Below are 12,221 nucleotides of genomic sequence, written 5' to 3' on the forward strand. Positions count from 1 at the left end.
TCATTAGTTAATTGTGTTTATTTAAATTCTAACAAATAAAGTATTGCATACATTGTTAATTCAAAATGTGATTTGGATTTCTATTTGAGTTATGATATGCTTAACAACTCCAATAAAGTAATAAACCATAAAATAATTAATACTCAAACCAAAGAATAAAGGTTTAAAGAGAAAAACTAATTCTATTTTTGTATAACAAAACCACACCTAATTTTTGTTATACAAAATAGCTAAATAAATTCCTAATATTTATATAAGAATGTTGTGGGCCTCATATCTAAAACTCCAATGAATTTGGTGCACCAATTTTGAATTCAAATTCTAAAACCAAATTTGAATTCAAACAAAGGAGAAGAAAAGAAAAACAGAAAAGGAAGAAAAGGGAGGAAGCCTCGCCGTGGCCCAGGCCTGCTCGGCTTCACGGCCCAGCCAGCAACCGACCAGCCCTGCTAGCGTGCAGCAGCAGGCCGGCCCACGAACTCGCGCAGGCCCAGCAGCCAGCCCGCACGCCGCGCACGCCCGCGCGCCCTCCGCTTCGCCTGCTGTCGCTGCCTACCGAGCCCCAACCGTCAGCTTTCCCCTGTTCATCTTCTCCACGCCACGCTCAACTGCCCGCACGACCAAGGGCCGACAGCGGTGGCAGGGGTGGGCCAGGGGGTCACGCCCGGGGCATGGCCTTGCTCCCCCATGCGCCGTGGTCACGCAATCCCGCACCACCGTCGGATGCGCCCAACGCCTCTCCACCGCACGATACCAGACGCCATTGGAGGCATGGTGCTCGGCTATAAAGCCATACACGGCGCCTTAGCCTCTCCCTCAGCCACTGCCACTGCTTGGTGGCCCAGCAATCGCACCGCACCGAGAGTAGAGGGCCGAGAAGGAGATCGTGAGAGGAGAATCGGAGCCCCCGCGTGCTGCTGAAGTCGCCGGAGCCGAGGGCGATGCCGTCGTCATTTTCACGGTCGTGGGTCGGCACTGCACGACTTCCGGAGCTACACGGCCTCGAACCACCACTGCATCGCCACCCTATCGCCTTCGACACCCACGGTGAGCCCCCTCCCGGTCTCTCCCTGCCCGCCGCCGGACCTCACCTTGTCGGCCATGGCGCTCCACACCGGGAGCGCGTAGGCCAGGGCCGTCTCTAGCCTCTAGGAACACACGCACCCACGCGCACACCCGCGACCACGCCGTGACCACCCCACCAGAGCCCCGTAGCACACCCGCGTGCCTCGCCGTTGTCTTCATGATCGTCATGGCCGCCGGGGAGCTCCTACCGGCCACATGGGAACCCGAAGCCCCACCTTGAGCCGTGGACGCCTTCGTCGTGAACCCACGGATTCGCAGAAGCCCTTATCTGTCCAGCTGAGCCACCGGAGAGCCGGCATGCGCGACCTCGCCACCGGCGAGCACCGCCGAGCCGCCAGCCGCCGTGGCCAACGCCTTGAAAGGCCCCAGCCACCACTTAGACCCCAGCATCATGATCGCCGTGGCCTGGGGAAGCTTTTCCCCTCCCTAATTGGACACCTGCGCCGCCACGGAGGCTCACCAGCGAGCTCGCCGCCGGCGTGAAAGCCGCCGTGGAAGAAACAGTGAAGGGGCGAGTTGAGCAGCGCAGCCCTACACTCGGTGCATGTGAGCTGAGCCGAGGGGAAAAGACGGTGGACTCGGTCCACCGTAGACCTGTCTGCGGTCCATGGACCGACGCGTCTTGGTCCACCGTGAGCCACGCTCATGCCCACAACCGAAGACCACAGGCCAGTGGGGGCCCAAGGTTGTGACGTGGCTGCGTCACAGCATGCCACATGTCCGAGTCAGCCCAGCCCAGACCGGCCCAATCCGAGCCCACCAAAGCCCATTTGAGACCCGGCCCATGTTGACCGTTGACCGGTCAACATTGACCGTTAACCTGGCCCCACATGTCAGTATCACGGACACTCTAGACCCACATGTCAGATGCTGACATCATGCTGACATCACACGGGACCCACACGTCAGAAGCCAACACAGCGGGGGTGACGTCATGCTGACGTCACGATGACATCAGCTGCTGACATCAGCAGCCCTAGCCCCACACGTCAGTGACCCTGACCGTTGACCGTAGACCATTGACCGTTGACTTCACCGTTGACTGACGTTGACTTTGACCGGACCCACATGTTAGTGACCCAAGAGCCCCTGGACCCACCTGTCAGAACTAATGACGTTGCTGATGTCAGCTGGACCCCACCTGTCAGCTCAGAACCGAGACACTGACGTCAGCATGCCACACGGACCAGTCACAGCGTGACACGTGTCAGCCCTGGATTAATTAAGCCTTTTTCCATTTTCAGAAATGATTTAATCTTTGGAAATTCATAACTAATTCATATGACCTCAGAAAAATACGAAACCAGGACCAAAATTCATCTAAAATCAAGCTCTATGCAATGAACCCATGTTTGAGTGTATTTGGCTCTTTTGAATTTTCATTGCTTCTTTGTGCTATTCTATAGATGTCGCTAACGTGACTATAATGCGATCGTTTGCTGACTCAGAGGAGAACCGGATGAACGAGGATCGTGAGTACCGTGAGGAGTACGGAGACGACTACACTAAAGGTGCCACATCCCACCCAACCTCGTAGCACCTATTACGCATGGCTAATATAGAACCGCTATTGCCTTACTTTACTGCTACATTCATATTATGATAGGAATTGCATGGTAGTATGCTTACTTGAAGGCCTTACCTTGATGCAACCTGACCCCTGCATACCCTGCTATTAGGCTAGACACACGCTTACTGCTATATATATTTTATTACTTATACTTCTACTACGCTTATACTACATGCGTGGTGGAAACAGGTGTTATCTGTACTATAGAGAGAGTGCTGCGTGTGTGACTTGGGTGTGTGGACGGTGAGGGTTGTGTCGACCAAGTTAGAGTATACGACGAGCCTGGGGCAAGTCTTGCCATGGGGTGCTACCTGGGCACCCCTGGAAATGGATACCTGTGGTGGGTAAATGGTATATGGGATGGTCCTAGGTGTGAACCTGTGACGGGAGGAGCCCGGAATGGAGGTGCTGTGGTGGCATGGTAAATGGAAACCCTGATGGAGACATTCTGGCTTGGTCAACCCTAAGGACTTACTAGTACTCAGATTCACCAGGAAGCCTTACGTACCACTCGCCCTATATGGTGCGGGACGGCCGAACTACTTGGTAGGATATTGCCACTACTGCTAGGTTGATAGCGGAAAGTGTAAGGAGGTACGGGGCGTGGAGGATTTACCCCACACCCTTCCAAGACTTCATGGAGACCTTGTGGACCTGGCTCATGACTCACAGTTTCAGCCACCCCAGACTAGACTTGGGGTGTACCAGGGCTGAATGGTAGAGTGGCATTATCCTAGGCTAGCAAGTGGCCGGAATCAGCCCAGTTGACGACGGTCAGCGAGGAAGGCGGATCTTATGGTTATGTAAAACCTCTGCAGAGTGTATGGTTGATCGATCGATACATGTGCCGACTTGTCGGCTATGGACCTTTCCTGGGTTTCGCTTAAACTAGATAGAGAGATGAGTCCTTCTCTTCTCCCCTGGAATGAGTGTTCGGACGTAGGCAGGGGCTACGGGCCTTGAGACAGTGCCGAGAGGGAGTTGGACTATCGACTGAGCAATGGTATGGATATGGTGATGGTGTGGTGATGGTGGTATATGGTGATGGTGTGGTGATGGTGGTATATTAGTCCCAGGATTGAAACCTAGCTCTGGGAAGGGAATGGGGTGGATTGTGTGTGGGGATGGTGTTAAAAACTTGACCAACTATTATTATATACTTGATATGCTACTGTATAGGAAACCCCAGCCTCATAGGTTCCTTTTGATTATATCCAACATGCATCCAATTTCCACAAAGCAATGCTCATAGGGTGGGAGTGGCCAGTACAAATTGTACTGATAAATTTTGGCACACAGGTTCTGCTGAGGAGTATAGCTCCGAGGAGTTTGACGGTTGAGGGGTTCGTTCCTATGCTCAAGTTTGGCGATCTTATCTTCAAGCTATTCTGAATGAATGCTACTTATGATTCCGCCAATGCGGCGATGTAATAATTTATGTAATTCTGCACTATTTGTACTCTGATATTATCATTGTATGGATGTGATATTCGACTGTAAGTTGGGTAATATGATCTACAACGGTCTTATTACACTTTGACGCTGTGGATTTCCCTTCACGAAAATTGGGGTCGTTTCAGTTTGTATCAGAGTCATACTTGACCATAGGACGAAACCCTTAGAAATGGATGATAGAATAGGACAAGAATGTCCCTTCTTTCAGTTATTATACCGACCCTGCATTTACTTTTATGCAAGGCTTATCTATTATTGACCTGCTAACACCTATTCTTTAAAACATGCAGATGGCAACGAATGTCGACTGACCGCCTCTAGGACTGCTACCTCTGGACCACACCAAGCTTACCTTTGACCTACGTGAGCTCGGGGGTTTTGCACAAACCCTCTGCCGAGTTCTCATCACGTTAGGTGTCCCTGACGAGCTTGTTAGGGTCACTTGCATCGGGAAGCCAGCTCAGGAAGGAGGAATTGAAGGACCGATTGTCGCCTCAGTCGAGTTCCCAGCTAGCACTACCTTACGTTCTGTCCTAGCTTTCACCGAGTTGACTATAGAGGACACAGTCGAGGAGAGGACTGCAAGCTATCTCACACAAGGCACTTCGTAGAGTGATAAGGGACCACTACGAGCACCTAAAGATGACAGAGTTCCATCTACTTCCCTAGGCCCTTGACCTCAGCCTTACCCCTAGTGAGCAGAGTTTCGCAGCTGGCAGAGTTATCCTTGCCGAGGAGGACAGATGTCTTTGCATCTCAGCTATCCACCTACTAGAGCAGGACAGGTATGTGACCCAGCTAGAGCAGAGGAGACATCAGGACTAGGCCCTTCTATGGGAGCACTAGGAGCAAGACTCACAGGGAGCTCAGGAGCGAGCTAGTCTACTAGAGACAGTCGCCAAGCTATAGGACGAGCTCAACCATCGTGAAGAAGTCCATAGAACCGAGGTCATAGAGAGTTGGACGACAAGAAGGCCGAGTTCAACCATAGTGGGGACAGAGAGAGGTCCAAGGGGATTGATATGCTGAAGATTCAATCTCGGAACAAGACCATGACTCAAGAGCTGGAGGAGTTCAGGAAGAAGGCCATTCACAACCAGGGTCACCTGATCGAGGCACTCAGGCAGACCGAGTACCTATAGGACAAGTGTGAGAGGATATGGCAGGCTTGGTAGAAGTCTGACAGGAAGCGCCTTAGGGAGATGAATGGTATGTGGGATCAGCTACCCAAGGAGATTCGCAGCAAGACGAAGCCTAGGATAAAGGAGTTTGAGTTAGCCCTGACTTGCCTCAACCTAGACACCTGCCCTACCCTACCTAGAGCCAAGCCTACTGAGGAGCTCACCGAGGCCTTGAAGTACGTGTCCCAACTTCACAAGTCTGACGAGGAGATCGAGATCGAGAACAGTCGTATCCCAGCTGCAGTGTATGAGTTAGAGTAGATGACCCTGTGTGGTCATGAGTCATGGCAGTGGCTTCCGTAAGTTGTACCCCATGGTGTACCCCTTATGAGATGTATTATGAGACGTTATGCGTAGTACGATTCTCACACGTCTTCAAGTGTAGCTACTGGAGATGATGCTATGTAATAAAACCCATGTAATGAATGTTTCGGATCTTATTGCATCTTATGAATCTTATTGCTTCTTTGTAATGAGTATTGGATAGTATAAATGTTTTTCTTTAAATCGTCAAAATCATGTAATCATATTGAATTATAAGCACTTATGGCACAAACACTAAATTCTCTATGATTCGTGTTGTAGATTCTGAACCGCCGATCTAATCGCCTAATGAATCATGGACGTGCGCCCACCCCTGAACCAGTTGAACCAAATGGGGGACGTGGTGGCAACAACCATGGCCGTGGTCGTGGCCGTGGACGTGGAGGGATACCCTTCCACCTGGAGAATACCCCACCACCTGAGGAGAACATTCCACCACCACCACCACCGAACCTGGCAGAAGTGATGGCACAACAGACCTAGCTTCTTGCAGCTCTTGTTGAAGGAGCAAACCATCACCAGGGAGGTCAACAGAATGACTTCCAAAGGAAGCTAGAGGGATTTCTGAAGCTAAGGCCACCTACCTATGATGGCACCGACCCTGACCCGCTTGTAACTGATGACTGGCTCAAGGAGATGGAGAAGAAGCTTGACCTCACTACTTTCACCGACGATGAGTGTGTTGGAGCAGCCACACACTAGCTCATAGGTGCAGCACGTGCCTGGTGGGATAGTTTCAGTGATTCCCAAGAGGACCCTGCCAACATCTTGTGGGATGAGTTCACCAAAGCATTCACTGAGTATCACATTCCCAAGGGTGTCATGGAGGCCAAATCTGAGGAGTTCTGCAACATCAAGATGGGAAAAGACAGGGTGACTGAGTACACTACTTGTTTCACCAACCTTCTACGCTATGCACCTTCCTATGTTGTGAACTCTGAGAAGGAGAAGCTGTACTATTACCGCAAGGGACTTAACCCGCACATCAAGCTAAAGTTTGGCGGTATTAAGAGTAACACATTGCATGCTCTAGTGGATCGCTGCATCTAGATTGAGAAGGACCATGCTGAAGCTAGAGAAGAGTACAGGGAGAGGAAGCGTAAGCCTGAGGAGTCTCTCTGTGGTCATGATCGCAAGAGGTTCCACAGAGATGCACCATCCAGGGAACACTCTCGCCACAACAGGGTTGATAACCCTAGATCGAGTAGGGGTAGTGGAGGCTACACCGCCAAATACTCCTGCCCTGCTCAGGATCATTACACTCAGGACCGTTTCAACCGTCCTCGCTCAGCGAATGAATGCCAAGCATAGAACCGCTCCGCACCAAGCACTAGAAACTGGAAGGCACCCACACCAACCCCTACAGGCGGTACGCCTTTCACCTGCTTTGCTTGTGGCCAACCAGGTCACAAAGCCGCTGAATGCCCACAGAACTCAGCTACTCGGAAGTCTCAGTTCAAGGGATCTGCTACTCGTGGACGTCTCAACCATCTGGACATCGAGGAAGCACAGGATGCCCCTGATGTTGTGTATGGTATGTTTTTAGTTAATGGCAATACTGCATCAGTTCTATTTGACTCTGGAGCAACTTGTTCTTACATATCATCCAAGTTTGCACGAGAGCATGACCTGTCTGTAACCCCACATGGAAAGCCTATCATCACCAGTTCACCTTTAGGAGACCTAAAATGCACCCACATCTATAAGGGAGTGAGTCTTACCATTGAAGGTCTTATCTTTAAAGCCAACCTAACCCTGTTACCTTCCACAAACCTAGATGTCATCTTAGGTATGGATTGGTTAACCATTCACCGAGGTATCATATCATGTTCACCTAGATATGTCCAAGTGACCCACCCATCAGGCCAAGTTGTTAGATGTGAACCCCAGTCTGGAAAGTCCACCTCTATCCTATGTGCCCTTAAAGCAAGTTCAGAATCACAAAAAGAGGAGAAGACAGTTCATGATGTGCCTATGGTCAGAGACTATCCCGATGTATTCCCTAAAGAATTACCGGGTATGCCACCAGACCGTGATGTAGAGTTCATCATTGATCTTTTGCTAGGAATAGGACCCATTGCCAAGAGACCCTATCGCATGTCAGTTGATGAACTGGCTGAGCTCAAGAAACAGCTTGATGAGCTCATCTTGAAGGGATATATCAGACCCAGTGCTTCACCCTGGGGATCCCCTGTTCTATTTGTTAAGAAGAAGGATGGCTCGATGAGAATGTGCATTGATTACCGGAACTTGAACGTAGTCACCATCAAGAACAAGTACCCTCTACCAAGAATCAATGATCTGCTTGATCAGCTTTGAGGTGCTAAGTATTTCTCCAAGATTGATCTTAGATCCGGCTATCATCAGATAAAGATTCAAGAGAGTGACATCCCGAAGACAGCTTTTGTGACTAGGTATGGTCAGTTTGAGTTCACTGTGGTGTCCTTTGGGCTCACGAATGCTCCCACATACTTCATGAACATGATGAATAAGGTTTTCATGAATGAACTAGATAAGTTCGTGGTAGTATTCATTGATGACATCCTTGTCTATTCATCCACCGCGGAGGAACACAAACATCATGTGAGAACTGTGCTTGAGAAACTAGCCCAACATCAGCTCTACGCAAAGTTCAGCAAGTGCGAATTTTGGCTATAGGAAGTTGCCTTCTTAGGCCATGTACTATCAACTGAGGGTATCGCAGTTGACCCAGCCAAGATTGAAGCTGTGAAAGAGTGGGATTAGCCCCGTAATGTGATAGAAGTCAGAAGCTTCTTGGGATTGGCTAGATATTATCGCCAATTCATTAAGAACTTCTCCAAGATAGCCTGTCCAATGACCAACCTTCTGAAGAAGACTAAGGAGTTTGAATGGATGCCCGAGTGCGAACAAAGCTTCCAGGAATTGAAACAGAAGCTTACCACAACTCCTGTGCTAGCATTGCCTGATATCAGCAAAGATTTCATAGTCTATTGTGATGCATCCCGTCAAGGACTTGGTTGTGTACTGATGCAAGATGGAAGAGTGATAGCATATGCGTCTCGATAGTTGAAAGAACACGAGAACCATTACCCAACCCATGATCTTGAGTTAGCAGCAGTTGTGCATGCCTTGAAGATATGGAGACACTACTTGATAGGCAACAAGTGCGATATCTATACGGATCACAAGAGCTTGAAGTACTTTTTCACTCAAGAAGATCTAAATATGAGGCAACGCCGATGGCTAGAATTGATCAAGGACTATGACCTAGAAATTCACTATCATTCGGGAAAAGCTAATGTAGTCGTAGATACTCTCAGTCACAAGAGTTACTGTCACACTTTGATCATAGAATCCATACCACCTGAACTCAAGGAGGAGATTGATGATTTCCAACTTGAGATACTACCGCATGGCTTGTTGAATGAGCTCCGCATATAGTATGATCTCATAGATCGCATCCGTCAAGCTCAGAAAAAATTGTGAAGAGATCGAATATCTCTGTGGTCTGATGAAACTAGGCTACAAGACCAACCACCAGGAAGATGAACAAGGAACCGTCTAGTTCAAGAATAGAATCTGTGTTCCATCTGACTCGGTACTACGAGAGGAAATTCTGTCAGAAGCTCACGATTCCAAGTACTAAATTCACCCTGGAGGTTCAAAAATGTATCAAGACTCACTACTACATAAACTTTACTGGAGGCGGGCGTTTTTGATTTTCCGCGGCGGGCAAAGCCGTCCGCCGTGGCCTAGAGGCCATGGTAAATCGTGGCTTAACCGCGGCGGGCGGCTTTGCCCGCCGCGGTTAACCAATTTACCGTGGCGAGCGGTGTAACGTGCCCGCCGCGGTAAATATACTTTTACCACGGCGGTCACGTTGCACCGCCCGCCGCGGTAAATTATTTTACTGCGGCGAACACCTTTCGTGGCCCACCGCGGTTATGTTCGTTAGCCGTGGCGGGCATTATTATTTGCCCGCCTCGGTAAATTATTTCCTAAATTAAAAAAAATACAGTAGGCATATAAATTCAAATTCAAATTCAAATTCAAATCACATCCAGATTTCACAAATTAAACTTAAAAAGTATGCAGGCATTACACATGAGATAATATACATATATATACATTCACTTAGTCATTCTTGTCATCATTAGTTCATTACATTTACATATTAAAGTCGTTATACATGCCCTAATGAGTAATCCTGCGGACGCATCATCGTGGGCCATTTCCTCAGCCTCTCGTACTCCGGTAAAATCGCTAGCTGGCTGTTCTCATTGAAGAACGTGCTCCCTTCAAGCACGCATTTGTCTAAGACAAACTTACATATGTCTGCCTTTGTCTGCTTGAAGGAGTGTTGGGTGCTCTGCACGTCTCTCCACCAGTTCAATCCATTCTTGAGCACCCTCCAACTGCTGCTGTACTGCTTGCACTCCCTCAGGTACTCACAGACGTAGAAGCCACAGGTTTGTGATCCTACCGGTTGTTTGGCACACTGCATGATCGATACACAAGCATTAGAATATAGGCATTAGAACGCTTATGAACAGAAAGCACAATTAAACCTTTCAAATACTTACCGAAAAGTTGCGTCTGATTTTGATGTGGTTCTTATGCTTAGCCTTAAAATTCCCTGTTCTTCGATCATAGCATTCAGGATCCTTCACGTACTCCTTATAAGTGCTATACGAAATGTACTAGTATTAGGCAGGGCATTAGAACGCATATAAGAAGACAGTTCAGTCACTTACACTCTAAGGCAATCTTCAAAGGCCTTGTACCCTTTTAAGTTTGGCATTCTCAATGAATCAAATATGCAGGCCCTGCCATCCTAAGGGTAGATGATAAATTCAACCTAGTGACCCTTGAGGCCTTGGCTGTGCCATTGAAACAAAATACAGGTTACGACGAGAAATAATAATACTAGCTAGCTACCCACTTATCTCTACAGGCATGTCTTTGACTTACCCAAAGTGGTAGGCAGCTACAATACACCCATTTCTCCTGATCTTCTTCATTGCTCCTAGTATGTACCTTGAAATGTTCAACTTCTCATTGTCCATCAGTTTCTTCCTGTGCGCCTCTCTCTGTCACTTGGTCAAGTCTTTCATGGTTGGATGATTGTCATCTAGGTGGTAACCAATGATGACTCTTTGAGCAATATGCATTGGAGATAGATAGATAACATCAAGTTTTAGTTCCTTGGATATATAGGCCATTAACCTGCAAGGACAAGCCATCGTGGCATATATAAGTAGTCTTGACCGATTCAAAGGCAGGTGATATGTGAAACTCGCAATTCATCACTTACATAGAGAACAAGGTGACTTGGGCAATGTCAAGGTCTTGTTCCTGTAGTAGTCTATACATGTCGTGGAAGTCCACGGGGAGTTCTACATCGTTGCCGGGCAAGTGGAAGTACTCCGCCACAACCTTGACTAGAAAACCATGCAGGCCAGCTTTTGCCGCTTCCATGTACCAGAGATGAAACCTCCTTGTCTCCCACCTTTCCTCGTCGATGAGCTAGGCCTTGGTTATCATGAACTTCCCATGCTTGTAATGGCCGGGGCAGTCATCCGATTTAGGAAATAGATGGAAAGGTGATCTCGGCCTAGGATAGAAATGTTAGTACCATATTATGGCAAAGAAAAGTTATTAGCAAATTATGATCACCGCTACCATACCTTTCGAACTCAAGTGAGTATGTGAGATGCCCTTGGTCGCCTTTAGTCTTCACCGGCTGTGCAGGACAGTGGCTTGTGCTCATAATGGCAGCAGGCGGTGTCTTTGCCCTCGGTTCCTCCGTGCCTCCCAGTCCTTTGCTTGTGCCCTTAGACGGACTGTCGGGAGGTGGAGGTGGACTTGTTGTTGGAGGAGGAGAACGAGGGTGAGGGCTTGTGCCTCAGGGGTGACTTCCTTCCCTTGTCATCCCCGCCATTGCCTTCGTCATCGCCGTCGCCGTGATCCAGATCATCGGGGGGACAAGATCCGGCAACGGATGGTTGTGATGCTGGTGTCACCATTGGCGTAGAAGTCAGCGTCGAGAGAATGATCTCTATGTCGTCCTTGTTCCACAGGACTTTGGAACCAATGGCAGCTCCAAGGATCGTTACCCCTTGTGCAGTTGGATATTCCATTTCAAATTCTTCGTATTGGGTCGCATACCATGTAAGTATCATGGCAGCATAGTTAGCAGGGATCTAGTCTTGGTTGAAATCTTTGATATCTTCTTTCGGGTGCATGTAAACCTCACCCACGGTCAACTTTTTTGCCCTGCCGAACGGGATGTTGAGGTGGACGTGCATGGGTTGCCAGATGTCGTCGACGGGGTGCCTTGGGCGATCTTCGATCATCGGCAGTGGCTGCCCTTGTGTCTGCCCTTGTGGAACTTGAGGCATGGCCATGCCAGCCTAGCGAAGCATCTATGACCTCATCGACACCATATTTGGGTCATTGCTCATGAAGGCTTCTTTTATGGACCGACTGATCATTTCGGCCACGCCTTGATCATAGCCCTTCTGAAATATGCCCTCCTTGTACCTCTACCTTGACCGGTATGTGGCAGCATTGGATTGCCATGACTCCACTGAGTTCTAGCTCATCTTCGACGACATGCCACG

This window comes from Miscanthus floridulus, chromosome 13 (genome assembly GCF_019320115.1).
Source record: "Miscanthus floridulus cultivar M001 chromosome 13, ASM1932011v1, whole genome shotgun sequence".
Taxonomy (NCBI): domain Eukaryota; kingdom Viridiplantae; phylum Streptophyta; class Magnoliopsida; order Poales; family Poaceae; genus Miscanthus; species Miscanthus floridulus.